The following is a 16,278-nucleotide window of genomic DNA, read 5'->3' as shown; positions in this document are numbered from 1 at the left end:
ACTGCAAAGCTAAGAGAAATTAAAAGCAGAAGAATTGCTTTGGAATCTTAGGATAGGAAAAGATTTCTTCAAAGACTCTGAAAGCATAAACTATAAAACCAAAAGATTGATGAACTTGACTATATCAAAATTAAAGTTTTCTGGTCAACAACATTATAAGACAAGAGAAAGTTGATAGATTGAGGGATGTTTCCAAACCAACAAGAGATTAATGTCTATAATATCCTAGGAATTTCTGCAAATCATTGAGAGAAAAAACAAAACAAAACACAGAAAACACAATAGAAAAATAGCCAAAGGATATGAACAGGCAAATTTACAGAAAGAAAGCTTGAGAAACTAACAACTAGATGAATAGATATATTGTACAACATGGGGACTATAGCTAATATTTTATAATAACTATAAATCAAATATAACTTTTAAACATTGTAAATCATGATATTGTACACCAGTAACTTATATAATATTGTATACCAATAATTGTTGTTCAGTCACAAAGTCATGACCAATTCTTTGTGACCCCATGGACTGCAGCAGGCCAGGCCCTCACTATCTCCCAGAGTTTGCCCAAGTTTACATCCATTGAATCAGTGATACTATCCAACCATCTCATCCTCTGCTGCCCTCTTCTCCTTTTGCCAATTTTTTGCCAGTTTACCAACTATATTTCAGTTTAAAGAAGCAGATGAAGAGATATACAATTCCACTTATAATCAGATAAATGCATATTAAAACAAGACACTTCTTTACATCAGTTAAATAGGCAAAAATGTGAAAGTTGGGTAACACCAAGTGTTGGCTAGGATGGGGGGAATCAGGAATCCTCATGCATTGCTATTGGGTGTTAAGTCCCTGGTATAGTCATTTTGGAGTTATCTGGAAATAGGTAATAAAATGTAGCATGTGGGGACTTCTCTGGTGGTCCAGTGGTTAAGACTTTGCCTTCCAGTGCAGGGTCTGCTGGTTCGATCCCTAGTTGGGGATGTAAGATCCCACATGCCTCCCTGTCCAAAACACCAAAGCATAAAACTGAAGCAATATTGTAACAAATTCAATAAAGACTTTGAAAATGGTCCACATCAAAAGAAAAGAAAAAGTAGCATATGTTTTCCTAATGGCCTAGCAGTTTCACTCCTGGGAATATATACCTTTAAGAAAATCTTGAAACATGTCTGTAAAAGGGTACAACTGAGAATAGTCATCACAGCAGCACTTGAATTAGCAGCATATTGTTGGCAAGCTTAGTATGTATTGTATTGTATCTATGCAATACAGAGAGAAAATAAAATGTAGCAGATACTATGGAATAACATGCAGCTGATAAAAGTAATGCACTAAATGTATGTCTTACAACATGGATAAATCTTTAAAATGTTTTATACTGAAAAAGGATAAGAAACAAGAAAACAGTGTAAGCCCTAGGCCTTGGGATGTCTTTCACTAAAGGGTACATCAGTGTTTTTCATTTCTGCTCTTAGCTGGGGCACTTTGAAGGAAGGATAAGAAGGTGCTGTTGTGATTCACTTTTAACTCAAATATTTCCTTCTAGTTTTCACATGAGGTTGTTGCAGGTTTTCATGCAGGTTCCTCCCCCATACCCCCTAAGTTTGGAGATAGAATGGTAATTTTTCAAAAAGATTTAAGGGTTTTCTAATCTAAAGACAGGGGGAATGGATGTGATGGCTCTTGAAGTTTCTTCCAGCCCCATCAGGTTTAGAATCTCCCCCATGCAGACATGTGGGAAACACAATTGATTCCCACAAAGGTACACTGAGAACAGCCACTGCTTGGGTTATACTGCCTTAAAAGCTTGTCTCTGCCCTAAACCTTCCTTAATGGCTCATTACTAGCATATGAAATTCTGATGCTTAGTAATGCTACACTATGATTTCATGGCCCTCAAAGTCCAAGAATTTGCAAGAGCCCAGGTGGGGAGCACCACAGGGCGGCAGCCCACACACTTCCAGGAGGACTAAAAAACAGGTGCAGGCTTCTCTCTGACTGGCTTTGGGTCCCCAATTTCTGCAGAAGCTAGGATGTGATCTTGCAAAGATGACTTTTTTGAGATCAAATATCTTACGACTCTCATTTAGGGTCTGTAACACTCATCACCAGGTCCCAGGATTGGGACATTGTGAGCTCACGTGTATTACGTAACCCTAAAAAGAGCTAATGATTTATCCATCAGTAGCTTCTGTAACTCCTGGGAGCTGTGTAATCCAATCATCCCATATTTGTTCAACCATTACTAACAGAGTTCTAGGGAGTTTTGGGAGATGAATTAGGAAAAGATTGAACCCAGATTATAGAACCTAAAATGCCTGATTAGGAGTTTCAATTTGTAGATTAAAGCAAGAGAGCCTTTGAAGTTGTTTGAGAAAGGTCTGATGTAAAAAGACTGTTTTAAATTTAAGTGAGAAAATGTTTATTGAGAAAATGGACAGTTATTAAGTCCCTATTATAGGAAAGCTCCATGGTAAGCACTACTGTGAAAGTGCTACACTGAATATGCCAGCAAATCTGGAAAACTCAGCAGTGGCCACAGGACTGGAAAAGGTCAGTTTTCATTCCAATCCCAAAGAGAGGCAATGCCAAAGAATGCTCAAACTACCGCACAATTGCACTCATCTCACATGCTAGCAAAGTAATGCTCAAAATTCTCCAAGCCAGGCTTCAACAGTACGTGAACTGTGAACTTCCAGATGTTCAAGACTAGATTTAGGAAAAGACAGAGGAACCAGAGATCAGATTGCCAACATCTGTTGGATCATCGAAAAAGCAAGAAAGTTCCAGAAAAACATCTACTTCTGCTTTATTGACTAGGCCAAAGCCTTTGACTGTGTGGACTACAACAAATTCTGGAAAATTCTGAAAGAGATGGGAATACCAGACCACCTGACCTGCCTCTTGAGAAATCTGTATGCAGGTCAGGAAGCAACAGTTAGAACTGGACATGAAACAACAGACTGGTTACAAATAGGAAAAGGAGTACGTCAAGGCTGTATTGTCACCCTGCTTATTTAACTTATATGCAGAGTACATCATGAGAAATGCTGGACTGGAGGAAGCACAAGCTGGAATCAAGATTGCCAGGAGAAATATCAATAACCTCAGATATGCAGATGACACCACCATTATGGCAGAAAGTGAAGAAGAACTAAAGAGCCTCTTGTTGAAAGTAAAACAGGAGAGTGAAAAAGTTGGCTTAAAGCTCAACATTCAGAAAACTAAGATCATGGCATCTGGTCCCATCATCTCATGGGAAATAGATGGGGAAACAGTGGAAACAGTGACAGACTTTATTTTCTTGGGTTCCAAAATCACTGCAGATGGTGATGGCAGCCATGAAATTAAGATGCTTGCTCCTTGGAAGAAAAGTTATGACCAACCTAGACAGCATATTAAAAAGCAGAAACATTACTTTGCCAACAAAGGTCTGTCTAGTCAAAGCTGTGTTTTTTCCAGTAGCCATGTATGGATGTGAGAGTTGGACTATAAAGAAAGCTGAGCGCCAAAGAATTGATGCTTTTGAACTGTGTTGTTGGAGAAGACTCTTGAGAGTTCCTTGGACTGTAAGGAGATCCAACCAGTCCATCCTAAAGGATATCAGTCCTGAATATTCATTGGAAGGACTGATGTTGAAGCTGAAACTCCAATACTTTGTCCACCTGATGTGAAAAGCGGACTCATTTGAAAAGACCCTGATGCTGGGAAAAATTGAAGGCAGGAGGAGAAGGGGACAACAGAGGATGAGATGATTGGATGGCATCACTGACTCAATGGACATGAGTTTGAGTAAACTCTGGGATTTGGTGATGGACAGGGAAGCCTGGTGTGCTGCAGTCCATGGTGTCGCAAAGTGTCGGACATGACTGAGCGACTGAACTGAACTGAAGCACAAGAGGAAGAAGGTCCTTGCCTTTAAGGAATTTCTGCTCGCTAGGTGTTCTGTTTTTGTTTTTAACATGGGTGGGGCACTATTCTGAGATTTTAACCAGTGTGATTTTCCTATGCTTTCTCTACCCCAGCCTGTTCCCTCAGGGTATGGATATTACAAGGCAGAGATTTAGAAAGAAGAGTCAACTCTTGACTTCTAGATCTTGAAATGGGCTTTAGGAAGTCATGGCAGAGACAAGAGTTTTAGAGAAAAGGCCTGGGATTTCATGAGCTGCAACGCAACATAAACTATAGGTTTGGAATTATAATTTGCGGCGGGGGGTGGAGGGGGGTGTTGGCCCAAAAGGTACTGTTAATGGTTCTCCCACAGTGTCTCTCAACTTGCCATGTTTAAAAAAATATTGTTGTTTAATGATATTCTAAATAAACAAAGGGACTTCCCTCGTGGCTCAGTGGTAAAGAACCTGCTTGCTGATGCAGAAGACACAGGTTTGATGCCTGTGGAAGGTTCCCTGGAGAAGGAAATGGCAACACATTCTAGTATTTTTGCCTGGAAATCCCATGGACAGAGGAGTCTGGCAGGCTACAGTCTATGGGGTCCCAAAGAGTCGGACACAACTTAGTGACTAAACAAAACAAAAAGTAAACAAAAATTAAAAATATTAGCCTGAATTTCATTGTTTATTTTTATATTGTAAAATATCCACTTTAAATGCAAATATAAGAGCATTCAACTTATAAGCAGAATCATTAAAAAGATCTAATTCATATTTTGTAGATTGTAGGTGCTTATGTATTTCATTCTTACCAGCACAATGGAAACTACTGCACAAAACCAATTCAGTTGTTTTTATCTCACTTTTTGATATGTGCTCACTCCGCCAACCCTCTACTTTCAACTTTCTGATGAGTAAGGAAGGACTAAAAGGAAAAGGAACTATGGAGTGCCCTATATTTCCCTTTCCTTCTATGTCTTCATTTTCAGGATATAAGATTCCTTGACTGTTCATGTCTTTAGAATACTATGGCCCCTTTTCTAGCTTCAGAACAAGTCCTGGTTTGAATGGAAGGCATGACCTCTCAGGGCTGTCAGCGCCCCTACTTAATCAAAAATGAAACACTCTTAAATCTTGCCGAACTCACAAACACTTGGGACAACCATAAGTCTGTGCTCATGTGGCAACAGGAACAGCAAACATACAATGCATGAATATGCCCTCTGCTCCACTGTCTCACCCAATTTCACATACAAAACATAGGTTCAAAAATAAAATCAAGACAGCATAGCAGCAGAAAGCCCTTCTGAGTGCAGGCTCCTGTGTGATTGCAAAGGTGGCACATGATGCTGGCACTGTTTTCAAGAATGGTTGAAGGGCCCGGTTGCCTCACTCAGAGGAAATAATGATGTGCTGGCCTGAGGGTGGGAAAGAAAGGCTGTGGCTTTGAGTACGAGTGTCGTTGAGAAAGGGTCTCCGTGTTCTGCTCTTGTACCCCACACGCCCACCTCTTCACCAGGCCAGACCTCAGAAACCAGTGGGAGAAGATAAAAGCAGGGAAGACCTGAACCTTGCATCCAAAGCGTCCACTGACAAGTTGGGGAATAGGAAAAAATCACAAAGAAAAAAAAATAAGCTATTCATCATCCTACCATCCAGAGAGAGTCATTGTTAAGATTTTGTGTGATTTGTAATCTATGCATGCAAGAATGCTAAGTCACTTCAGTCGTGTCCGACTCTGTGTGACCCCATGGACAGCAGCCCACCAGGCTCCCCTGTCCGTGGGATTCTCCAGGCAAGAACACTGGAGTGGGTTGCCATTTCTGTCTCCATTGTAATCTATAGTCATACAAAATTTTTTTTTCATGCAAAATTTTAAAGGTAAACATTTCTCAGGCCACTTGAATACACTGCTGGAAAATAGTTTTAAATATAACTTCCCATTTGAAGGTGAGGATTTGGTGGTGGTTTGCACAGTGAATTCTGGAGGGAAGAGTCTGTCAACAGAGAGCCTGGTCAGGAGATAAATGCAAGAATCCCAGAGGGGATCTGGGCTGGAGATCTGCGAAGAGGAGAGAAAAGAGGGGACTAGATGAGGCTCAAAAATAGAATGCAGAGCAAAAAAAAAAAAAAAAAATCCAAGTTGTCAAAGATTCCATCTATTTCTAGTTCAAAGGCAGATAAAATAAAATACTATGTTATTCAGGAATACATACATAACCATTACAGCTGTAAAGCAAAACAAAATTCAGAAATGTAGTTCCCAAGAGAAGCCAGGGAGGCAGTTACATTCAGAAATGGGCACACAGGCACTTCCTAAGGGGCTGATAATAGCCTGTTTCTTAAGCTGGGTTGGTAGACATATGAGTGGCCAATTTTTTAATTTTTGTAAAAATACCCTTTCGTTTTATACAGGCACACCTCAGAGACAAATGCTTTGGAGTTTTTAACTGATTTTAAGAAAAGCCCCAAATAAATTTGAGACTGTTTGCAAGTTTGGTTCCAGACCAGTGCTCAGTCGCTTTAGTCGTGTCCTGACTCTTTGTGACCCCATGGACTGTAGTCCACTAGGGTCAGGTCCATGGGGTTCTCCAGGAAAGAATACTGGACTGGGTTGCCATGCTCTCCTCCAGGGGATCTGCCTGACCCAGAATCGAGCCTGTGTCTCCTGCATCTCTTCCACATTACAGGCGGAATCTTTAACTCCTGACCAGTGCAATAAAGCAAATATCAAAATAAAATGAGTCATGAATTTTTTGGTTTCTCAGTGCACATAAAGGTTATGTTTACATTTCTCTGTAGTCTATTAAGTGTGCAATAGCATTATGTCTAAAAAACAATGTACATACCTTAGTTTAAAAATACTATATTGCTTAAAAAAAAAAATGCTAACCATCACCTGCACCTTCAGAGAGTCATAATCACTTTCCTGGTTTCCTAGTAGAGAGATTTGCCTCTTGTTGATGACTGCTGGCTGATGAGGGTTGGGGCAGCTGTGGTAATTTATTAAAATGAGACAACAATGAAGTTTGCCGCATTGATTGAGTCTTCCTATCACAAAAAATTTCTCTGTAGCATGTGATTCTGTTTGATAATATTTTACCCAGAGGATAACTCTTTCAAATTGGACTCAATCCTATAAAACCCTGTGACTGCTCTATCAACTAAGTTTATGTAATATTCTAAATCCCTTTTTTGTCATTTCAACAATCTTCACAGCATCTTTACCAAGAGTAGATTCCATCTCAAGAAACCACTTTCATTGCTCATCTATAAGAAGCAATTCCTCATCTGTCAAAGTTTTATCATGAGATTACAGTTTAGTCACATCTTCAGGCTGCACTTTTAACTCTAGTTCTCCCAGTATTTCTATGACTTCTGCAGTTACTTTCTCAACTGAAGTCTTGAACCCTCAAAGTCATTCATGAGGGTTGGAATCAACTTCTTCCAAACTCCGGGTAATGTTGATATTTTGATCTCTTCCCGTGAATCACGAATGTTCTTACTAGAATACACAATGGTAAAGCCTTTTCAGAAGGTTTTCGACTGATTTTGCCTGAACTCATGAGAGAAATCACTATCTATGGCAGCTAGAGCATGATGAAATCTATTTCTTCAATAATAAGACTTGAAAGTAGGAACTATTTCTTGATTCATGGGCTACAGAATGAATGTTGTGTTAGCAGACATGAAAACAACATTAATCTCATTGTACATCTCCATCCCAACTATTGGGTAACCAGGTGCATTGTCAAGGAGCTGAAAGGAATCTTTCTTCCTGAGCACTAGGTCTTAACAGTAGGCTTAAAATGTTCAGAAGCCTAGGTACTAAATAGATGAGCTAAAACCTAGGCTTTATTTTTCCATTTATAGAGCACAGGCAGAGTAGGTTTAGAATAATTCTTAAGGGCTCTGGGATTTCTGGAATGGTAAATTAGTGTTAACTTTGACTTCAAGTTACCAACTGCATTAGCCCTTAACAAGAGAGTCAACTTGTCTTTTGAAGCTTTGAAACCAGGCATTGACTTCTCCTCTCTAGCTATGAAAGCTCTAAATGATATCTTCTTCCAATAGAAGGCTGTTTCATCCACATTAAAAATCTGTTGTTTAGTGTAGCCACCTTCATTATTTATCTTAGCTGGATATTCTGAATAACTTGCTGAAGTTTCTATGTCAGCACTTACTGCTTCGCCCTCCACTTCAATGTTCTGGAGATGGCTTCTTTCCTTAAACCTCATGAACCAACCTCTAACAGCTTCAGATTTTTCTTCTGCAGCTTCCTCGCCTCTCTCAGCGTTCACTGAATTGAAGAGAGAGAGTTAGGGCCTTGCTCTGGATTAGGCTTTGGCTTAAGGGCATGTTGTGGCTCCTTTGATCTTCTCTCCAGGCTAAAATTTTCTCCATGCCAGCAGTGAGGCTGTTTTGTTTTCTTATGTTGTGTGTTCACTGGAGTCGCACTTCTAATTTCCTTCAAAAAGTTTTCCTTTGCATTCACAACTTGGCTTAGCTTTTAGCCTATCACAGCTTTTGACATATCTTCCTCACTAAACTTAATCATTTCTAACTTTTGATTTAAAGTGAGAAACATGCGACTCTTCCTATCACTAGAACATGTAGAGGCCAATGTAGGGTCATTAATTGGTCTAATTTCAGCATCGGTGTGCCTCAGAGAATAGGAGGGCCCAAGGAGAGGGAGACAGAAGAGTGAAGCAGACACCACAATATTTATCATTGTTTGCTGTCTTATATGGTTGTTGTTTGTGGTCCCCCAAAACAATGGTAACATCAAAGATCACTGATCACATATCACCATAACAAACAGGATAAGGAAAAAGTGTGAAATTTTCCAAAAATTACCAAAATGTCACACAAAGACACAAAGTGAGCAAATGCTGTTGGAAAGAATGGCACCAATAAACTTGATCAATATAGGGTTGCCATAAACCTTGAATTTGCAAAAAACACATCTGTGAAGGGCAATACCTTGAAGTGTAATAAAAACAAGGTATGCCTTATATTCTTTTGTATGCATGATTTAATCTAAACCAATATATCTTAGGCTAATGCCAAAAGATAAGGTTTTCCACAACCTCTCACTCTTCTGTAACTCGAGGCTTTGCCAGAGAGGTCACACAAACTGGGGCTCTTCCCCCAAAACACTCCCACCTTTTTGACATCTTCACTACCCACATAAGGTGCTCTGGTTCTTAAATAACTGACTGGAGTATATTTATCAGAGAGTGTCCTTTCTGAGCTGAGACCAGCAGCAATGCAAATGTCCACCAGAATATGGACACACAGACACATGAATACACGCAGGTCTAATCACGCGTGGCTAGGAGCCAGAAGAGCTTTCTGCTCTTCAAGTGTGTGCACACAGCATGGTTAGTTAGTGATTATCCAGCATGGCTAGCCAGCATGGTTAGCTCTGAAGTAGCCACCCCAACCAAATCTAGGATGTGAAGGGGAGTGGTTGTCACTATTGTTGTTTAGTAGCTAAGTCATGTGTAACTCTTTGCGACCCCTTGGACCATAGCCCACCAGACTCTTCTGTCCATGAGATTTCCCAGGCAAGAATACTGGAATGGGTTGCCATCTTTTTCTGTAGGGGACTTTCCTGACCCAGGGGTAGAACCTGCCTCTCCTGCATTGGCAGGTGGATTCTTTACCACTGAGCCACCAGCGAAGCCATGAGGAGGAGGAATATCTGCCAAGTGTCTCACAGGGTCCACTTCAGGTTATGGAAGACAGTTACACGGCAATTGGGTCGATAAGCTACATGGGTCGACATACTTTCAGCAGGTTCACAGACAAGCATTTTTTATTCTAGTGTGATATACATATTTTATCCTAATATTATATGCATATTACATATGTCACTAACACCTAAAACCCATGGTTATTGCTTTGAACAAAGCTTAGCTAAAGTAGAGAGCAAAGCCAGCTTGAATTAACGATTTAAAAACTCTCTTGTTGTTATTCAGTCACTCAGTCATGTCCGACTCTTTGTGACCCCATGGACAGCAGCATGCCAGCACTCTCTACCTGTGTTAATAACAGTGTAACTGGTGCCTAGAGATAGAACAAATCATGAACGCGGTTCACTATGGTGGTATCTATAGGTGGGAAACATTGCATGGGGGGACTTGGCAGCTCTTAACAATTGTGGAATATGGGCAGCCCTTATCTTATGACCCCAAACACAACTTGTGACCCAGGAGACTACAATAAACCTCTCCTCATTCCAATAATTCTATGTTGAGCCCCCTTTCTCTGCCAGACTCTTGCAAAGTTCCCTACGTGCATTAGTTCTTATATTAAGTAATAGTTCTGCTCGTTCAAAGATATCTCTCCTCCTAATCTCCACCATCATTTTCATCACAAGGCTTTGGTGCTGGTTCCTCTGAAGAAAACCATCCTGGCAAAGTCCTGCACCCAGTCCTGTTGTTATGTTGAAGGGTAACAGCACAAACCTACATGAACTTATACCTGCAATATGATTTTGCAATAGGTAAGGGTATCAAGTCAACACTTTGTACACCTTAAACGTACACAATATTATATGCAAATTATATCTCAGTGAAGCTGGCAGGGGGAAAAAAGAAATATCTACAATGGAATTGAAAACATAAACCATTTATCTCATGTCTGGTATAACTTTTTAGTGCACGCCTCTCATCTACCCTGATGTTCTATTTTTTTCACTTTTTAAACAGAAGCAGAAACACTCTGTGCACCATTATCCCACTGGAATAGTTTGAAACCTAACCACTTGATCTCTAGCACAAAAAGTCACTGTAGGAAATACGACTTTTGATAAACAGTCCCTTGCATTAAGTGACAGTCTAATGCAAAATAAAATAGATGAGTTATAAAAAAAATCTTTAATTATTTTATAATAGATACTCAATAGACCATTAACTTTGCCATTACTCCCATTCATAACATGCCACAAGAATAGAGAAAAATATATATCAATAACTGAGAACCTTCTTTTAAAGTGCTGGCAATAGCATACTAGCAACCTCTGGGTAAAGCATTTCTATGATGACTCACAGATCAGGTAGAGCTAGGATAAAAGAGTGCTGAGGATAAAAGTTTAGCTTAGTTTAGTTTAATTTAGTATTGTTTCATCACAGTAAACTTCTCTAAAATGATAATAATCCCAAATGTAAAACTTCTACAAATTAAAGACAGACCTATCATATGTGGGTAAATTTAGAAACGAATTTAAATGTAATTTTAGACTAAAAACCTGCAAATTGATGATACATCCATATGGAACAAAATTCAAAGGTACAAAAGGATAGATAATAGAAAATGTTTGTCTCCCATTCTAGCCTCTCAGTTACCTCACAGGAGGCAAACATTGCTACCAGTTTCATAAATATTTCCATGTAAATATACATTTGATATTTATAAAATTAACATAGCATTATATTTATTTTTGTAATGTAATTGATGATATTTTATACTGTTTCTGCACCTTTCTTTTTTCACTTAACAGTGTGTCGGCACAAAAAGAGGTTGCTTTAATCTTCTTCAAGCCTATGGAATATGGATGTATATGGATGTATCATAATTATAGGACATTTATACTGTTTCTAACTTTTTGTTAGTGCAAACACTGCAACAAACCAATGACTTCACATGTGTGTACTGCATCTGCAGCATATATTCCCAGGAGTGGAATTGCTGGGTCCAAGGGCAAATATTAATATGTTTAAAAATGTGATGGCTATTGCCAAATTGTCTTTCACAGGGTGACCTACTATCAAATGGATATTTCATAAAGCACTAACGGCAGCAGGAGCAGCAACAACTACTATTGTGGTTGCTCTTAAACTTTATTAAATGATCCTACAGTAATAGCATGTGATTTTTGTATAGCAAAATCAAGTTATAATACAGTTGGCCCTTGAACAAGGTTTGAACTGTGTGCGTGTGTGCAAAGTTGCTTCAGTCATGTCCAACTTTTTGTGACCCTATGGACCATAGCCGGCCAGGCTCCTCTGTCCATGGGATTTTCCAGGCAAGAATACTGGGGTGGGTTGCCAATTCCTTCTCCAGGGATCTTCCCAACTCAGGGATAAAACTGGCGTCTCCTGAATCACAAGCAGATTCTTTACCACTGAGCCACCATGGAAGCCCTGAGGATATGAAGGGCCCACTCTAAATTATACTGGGATCTTTGACTGCACAGGGCATAGGAAGGTCAGTGTTCCAACCTCCTTGCTTTGTTCAATGGTCAACTATACTGCTTTTACATACAGATACCCCTTACTTTATACACTAGGGGTTAGCAGGAATGGACACTGGGTATTCTGCTTGCATTTTGCGGTCTTAGAATTGCCTGCATGGTAACCAATCTGTGGTTTAGCTAGGCTTTTAAAAATGGACCTATAGAGAGTTTAGAGGATTTTTAGAGCAGTGAAAAGACTTTGTATTATAAAGATGAATATTTGTCATTATACAGTTGTCCAAACCCATAGAATGCACAAGGCCAAGAATAGAACCTTAAGGTGGACTTAAGATGGACTTTGGGTGGCTGATTTGTAAAGGTAGGCTCATCCTTGGTAAAAAATGTATAATTCTGGTGAGTGATAATGATGATGGGAGAGGCTATGCTTGGGTAGGGACACAGGCTATATGGCAAATCTATGTACATTGCTCTCAATTTTGTGGCTCTAAAAAAGCCTTTCAAAAAGGCATATAAAATGCCTATATTTACATATGTATATCTTTTTTATTAATAAATGTAAAGGGCAGTATTTCTTTGGTTGACTCTAGAGTTTAGAAAGTGAAACTGAATAGAAACCAAGATGAAAGATAATGATCAGGCTTCCTTTTAAGTGTTGACTGCAGCACAAACAACCAAATTATGAGAAATAAATTACAGTTTTAAAAAATCCCCTGTTTTAATTACTGCAAATGTTACTATGACTAGGTAAGAATTATTTTTAATCAACTATAATTACATGGATGGTGTACATCTAAGAGCATAAAGTCAGTATCCAAAAGTGCCAATTAAAAAAAACAACAACCAGAACCCTAAGACAAACTTTACTTTTGTTTGAAAAGTGCGATATTTTCCCTCTATATACGTCCCCTCCCAAATAAATTTTATGGTTAGAATTACTAGTTTTTAGTAAATTCAGAAAGCCAGCTAGAAACATCCTTTCTCTGAATTCAGTGGGTTTGTGCCTTACCCAGTTTGAGCAAATTCTTGGCGAATATTTCACGAACTCACAAGAGACGAATTTATTTGACATGTTTAGGAGACATGTAAAATAAAGTCACCTAGGTTTTAAAGCTTCAGAAATTCCCTGTGCCAGAGAGAGCTCCCTAGACCTGCAATTAATAGTTGGAATTATAAAGGAATGCGCAAAATGGAATTCTTCTTTATCACTGCGTATTAGGAGCTTCCATTCTAGGTAGGATTTTTCGTCCTTTCCTTCACGACGGAGGGAAGGAGAGCTAGGTCTGCGGTTGGAGGAGTGTCTATAAATAGAAGGTGAAGTGTTCTAATACCGGAGGGTGCGTCACAGCGTCCCTCCCCCGAGCTGCGAGCGGCCAGGCGGCCGCGGGAGCCACTGCGCGGCACCGGGCCGCCCGCCCGGCTTCCCCTCCCAGCCACTCCGGCTGTCACCCAGGAGCGGGGGACCTGCGGGACAGGAACGGGCCCGGGGAGGCGCGAGGCGGCCCCCGCACCCCCCCGGCCCCCCGCCTCAGGTGGCATCGGACGGACCCACCCCCGGGTGCACGACCCCAGGACCCAGGCGCCCCTGCCCAGGTGGCCGCCTCACGCCGCCGCCGCCCCCTTCCCACCGGTGCCTCCCTTCTCCCCGCGGGCGAAGGGAGAACAATAACCCGGAGCGCGCCGGGGAAGCGGAGACTCCCTGGCGCACAGACAATGAGAGGGGAGTTCCGAGGGGGCGGCCCCGGCGCGCTGCGCGTTCCCGCGGGGCTCCGGGAGCGGGGGGAGCGGGACCGCGGCCACTGGCCGGCCCCCCAGGCGCTGTCGGAGGCCACGTGGAGGGTATTTAGGTCTGTTGAAATGTAAAATTTCAGTGTCTGTTCAAGGCTAGGGAGAATTTCCTCTAGACAGAAGCTCGTCCGGCGGTTAAAATACACACAGATAGTGTGTGCTTTGGGTCCTTCTCTATTTCGGGTGTGAATCTCAAAAGTCACTTGTGGAATTTCCATAGGCCTATCTTTTTGTAAACAGATCGCTATGGGATTCCCCACCAAGTCCCTGGTTCTTACTCTGCCAGTTCTTCCAGCTTGACCCGGTCTAGATCTTGAGATTTCAATCTGCCTCTCTCTTGATTCTTCTCTCCCTCCCTGTCCCCCTTCCCTCTTCCACAACAAACAGTTTTGTTTCCTTTGTACCTTTTTCTTGAAAGTGTGTGTGTGTGTGTGTGTGTGACCCGGTCTAGATCTTGAGATTTCAATCTGCCTCTCTCTTGATTCTTCTCTCCCTCCCCGTCCCCCTTCCCTCTTCCACAACAAACAGTTTTGTTTCCTTTGTACCTTTTTCTTGAAAGTGTGTGTGTGTGTGTGTGTGTGTGTGTGTGTGTGTGTGTGTGTGTGTGTGTGTGTGTGTGAGACCCGGTCTAGATCTTGAGATTTCAATCTGCCTCTCTCTTGATTCTTCTCTCCCTCCCCGTCTCCCTTCCCTCTTCCACAACAAACAGTTTTGTTTCCTTTGTACCTTTTTCTTGAAAGTGTGTGTATGTGTGTGTGTGAGTGTGTCCTGCAGTTCCTTCCCGCTTCTGATTGGCTCCTCCATTGGGTTTCCCTGTCCTTTTCTGTTGATTTTATTTCAATCTTTCTCATAATCTGCTCCCTTCAGTTCTTTCTTTTGTTTTTCTTTCACAGGTTGCACAAATTTTGTTTTGTTTTGTTTTTCCTCTTCCCATTGCCTTAAGTTCTATCCCTTTAAGGACTCAAGGGTTCCTGGAAAAAACCAAGAGGATTTCATGGCATTTTATCTCAGGGAAATGTGTTTTATATAGTTCCACTTTCAGAGAGTCTGGACTAGCTGGGATTTTTCTACTTATATATAGGTCAAGCCGTCTTAGCTGAAGGAATCACAAACTTCTGTAATGTCTTGGGTGCTGGGCTGCTTGCTTACAATAAAAAGGCATGCAGGGAAAGCCTGGGGGGGCGGGGTGAGGTATTTTCAAATATGACTTCCATACAAAGATACATGCACACACATTCTAAAGCAAAATTTTGATCATTACAGTATTTGAAAGGACACTGACATCTTTCATTCATCCATCGTGTCATCTCTTTGGTCATCTTTTTGCTCTTGTTCCTATCTGTGGAATGGCTGACCACTCGCCTCTTTCCTGTGGGTCCTGTCTGGAGTACAAAGTGCAACCCTTTATCAGCCTAGACCTGGGACCTGAAAAAAATCCAGGCAAAGACTGGTTAAAGTTTTAACAAAACGCATACCTTTTGTGGCTAAAATATTTGGAGGTGAGAATGGATGTGAGAGGCTGGAAGTAAGGTTGGACTTATGCAATCATTAGACAGATCCAGGAGGCATTTTGCTCTGCCAGGGCCAACCCTCAGGTTGGGAGGGGCCTGAATATAGCACAAATCAGATGATATCAGAAATAAACCTGGTGCAGCCATGACAAAGGAAAGAAAAAAGCAAGGACCACAGCAATATCCTCCAAAGGAAAGAAAGAGTCACCTGATTGATGAGAAGGGAGTAGAGGGTAACTGGCAGCCTTGTCTTTTTCAACACCATCTGTGGAGGGCAAGGGTCTCCTCCCTCCTGCCACCATGTCCACATGCTTTCCTGAGTTACCAAACCCACTTTCCTCCAGTCAGCCCAGGTTGAAGGTGGATCAAGGTCAAGCTTCAGGTCATGAGCAATCCTATTTACATAAGCTACTCTCATACTCTTCAAAAAAGTGTAAGGATTTGGGTGCCCAAAAGTCAGACCCAGCCCCCAAGATTAAGACTCAAAACTAAAATGACCTTTTTGAAGTTTATTTTCTGCCAGGCACTCTGCTGTCAGCTCTAACATTTTATCTCACTCAATCTTTACAAGACTTTGAGGCAGATATTACTACCTTCACTTTACACATAAGAAAACCAAGGTAGGGGACTTCCCTGGTGGTCCAGTGGCTAAGACACCTCAATCCCAATGCAGGAAGCCCAGGTTTGATGCCTAGATTCCACATGCAGCAACTAAGATCTAAAGCAGTCAAATAAATACATAAAAATAAGTATTGAAAAAAAAAAAAAAACCAAGACAAAGATTAGTGGCTAAGAACTTATTTGCCCAAAATCGCAAGGCTAGCGAGCAGTTGACCAACTCTCAAACCCTAATTTAGCTCCAAAGTCTAAACAGTTTATCTCC

This window comes from Dama dama, chromosome 11, assembly GCF_033118175.1.
Source record: "Dama dama isolate Ldn47 chromosome 11, ASM3311817v1, whole genome shotgun sequence".
NCBI lineage: Eukaryota > Metazoa > Chordata > Mammalia > Artiodactyla > Cervidae > Dama > Dama dama.
Note: the sequence above shows the minus strand (reverse complement) of the source record.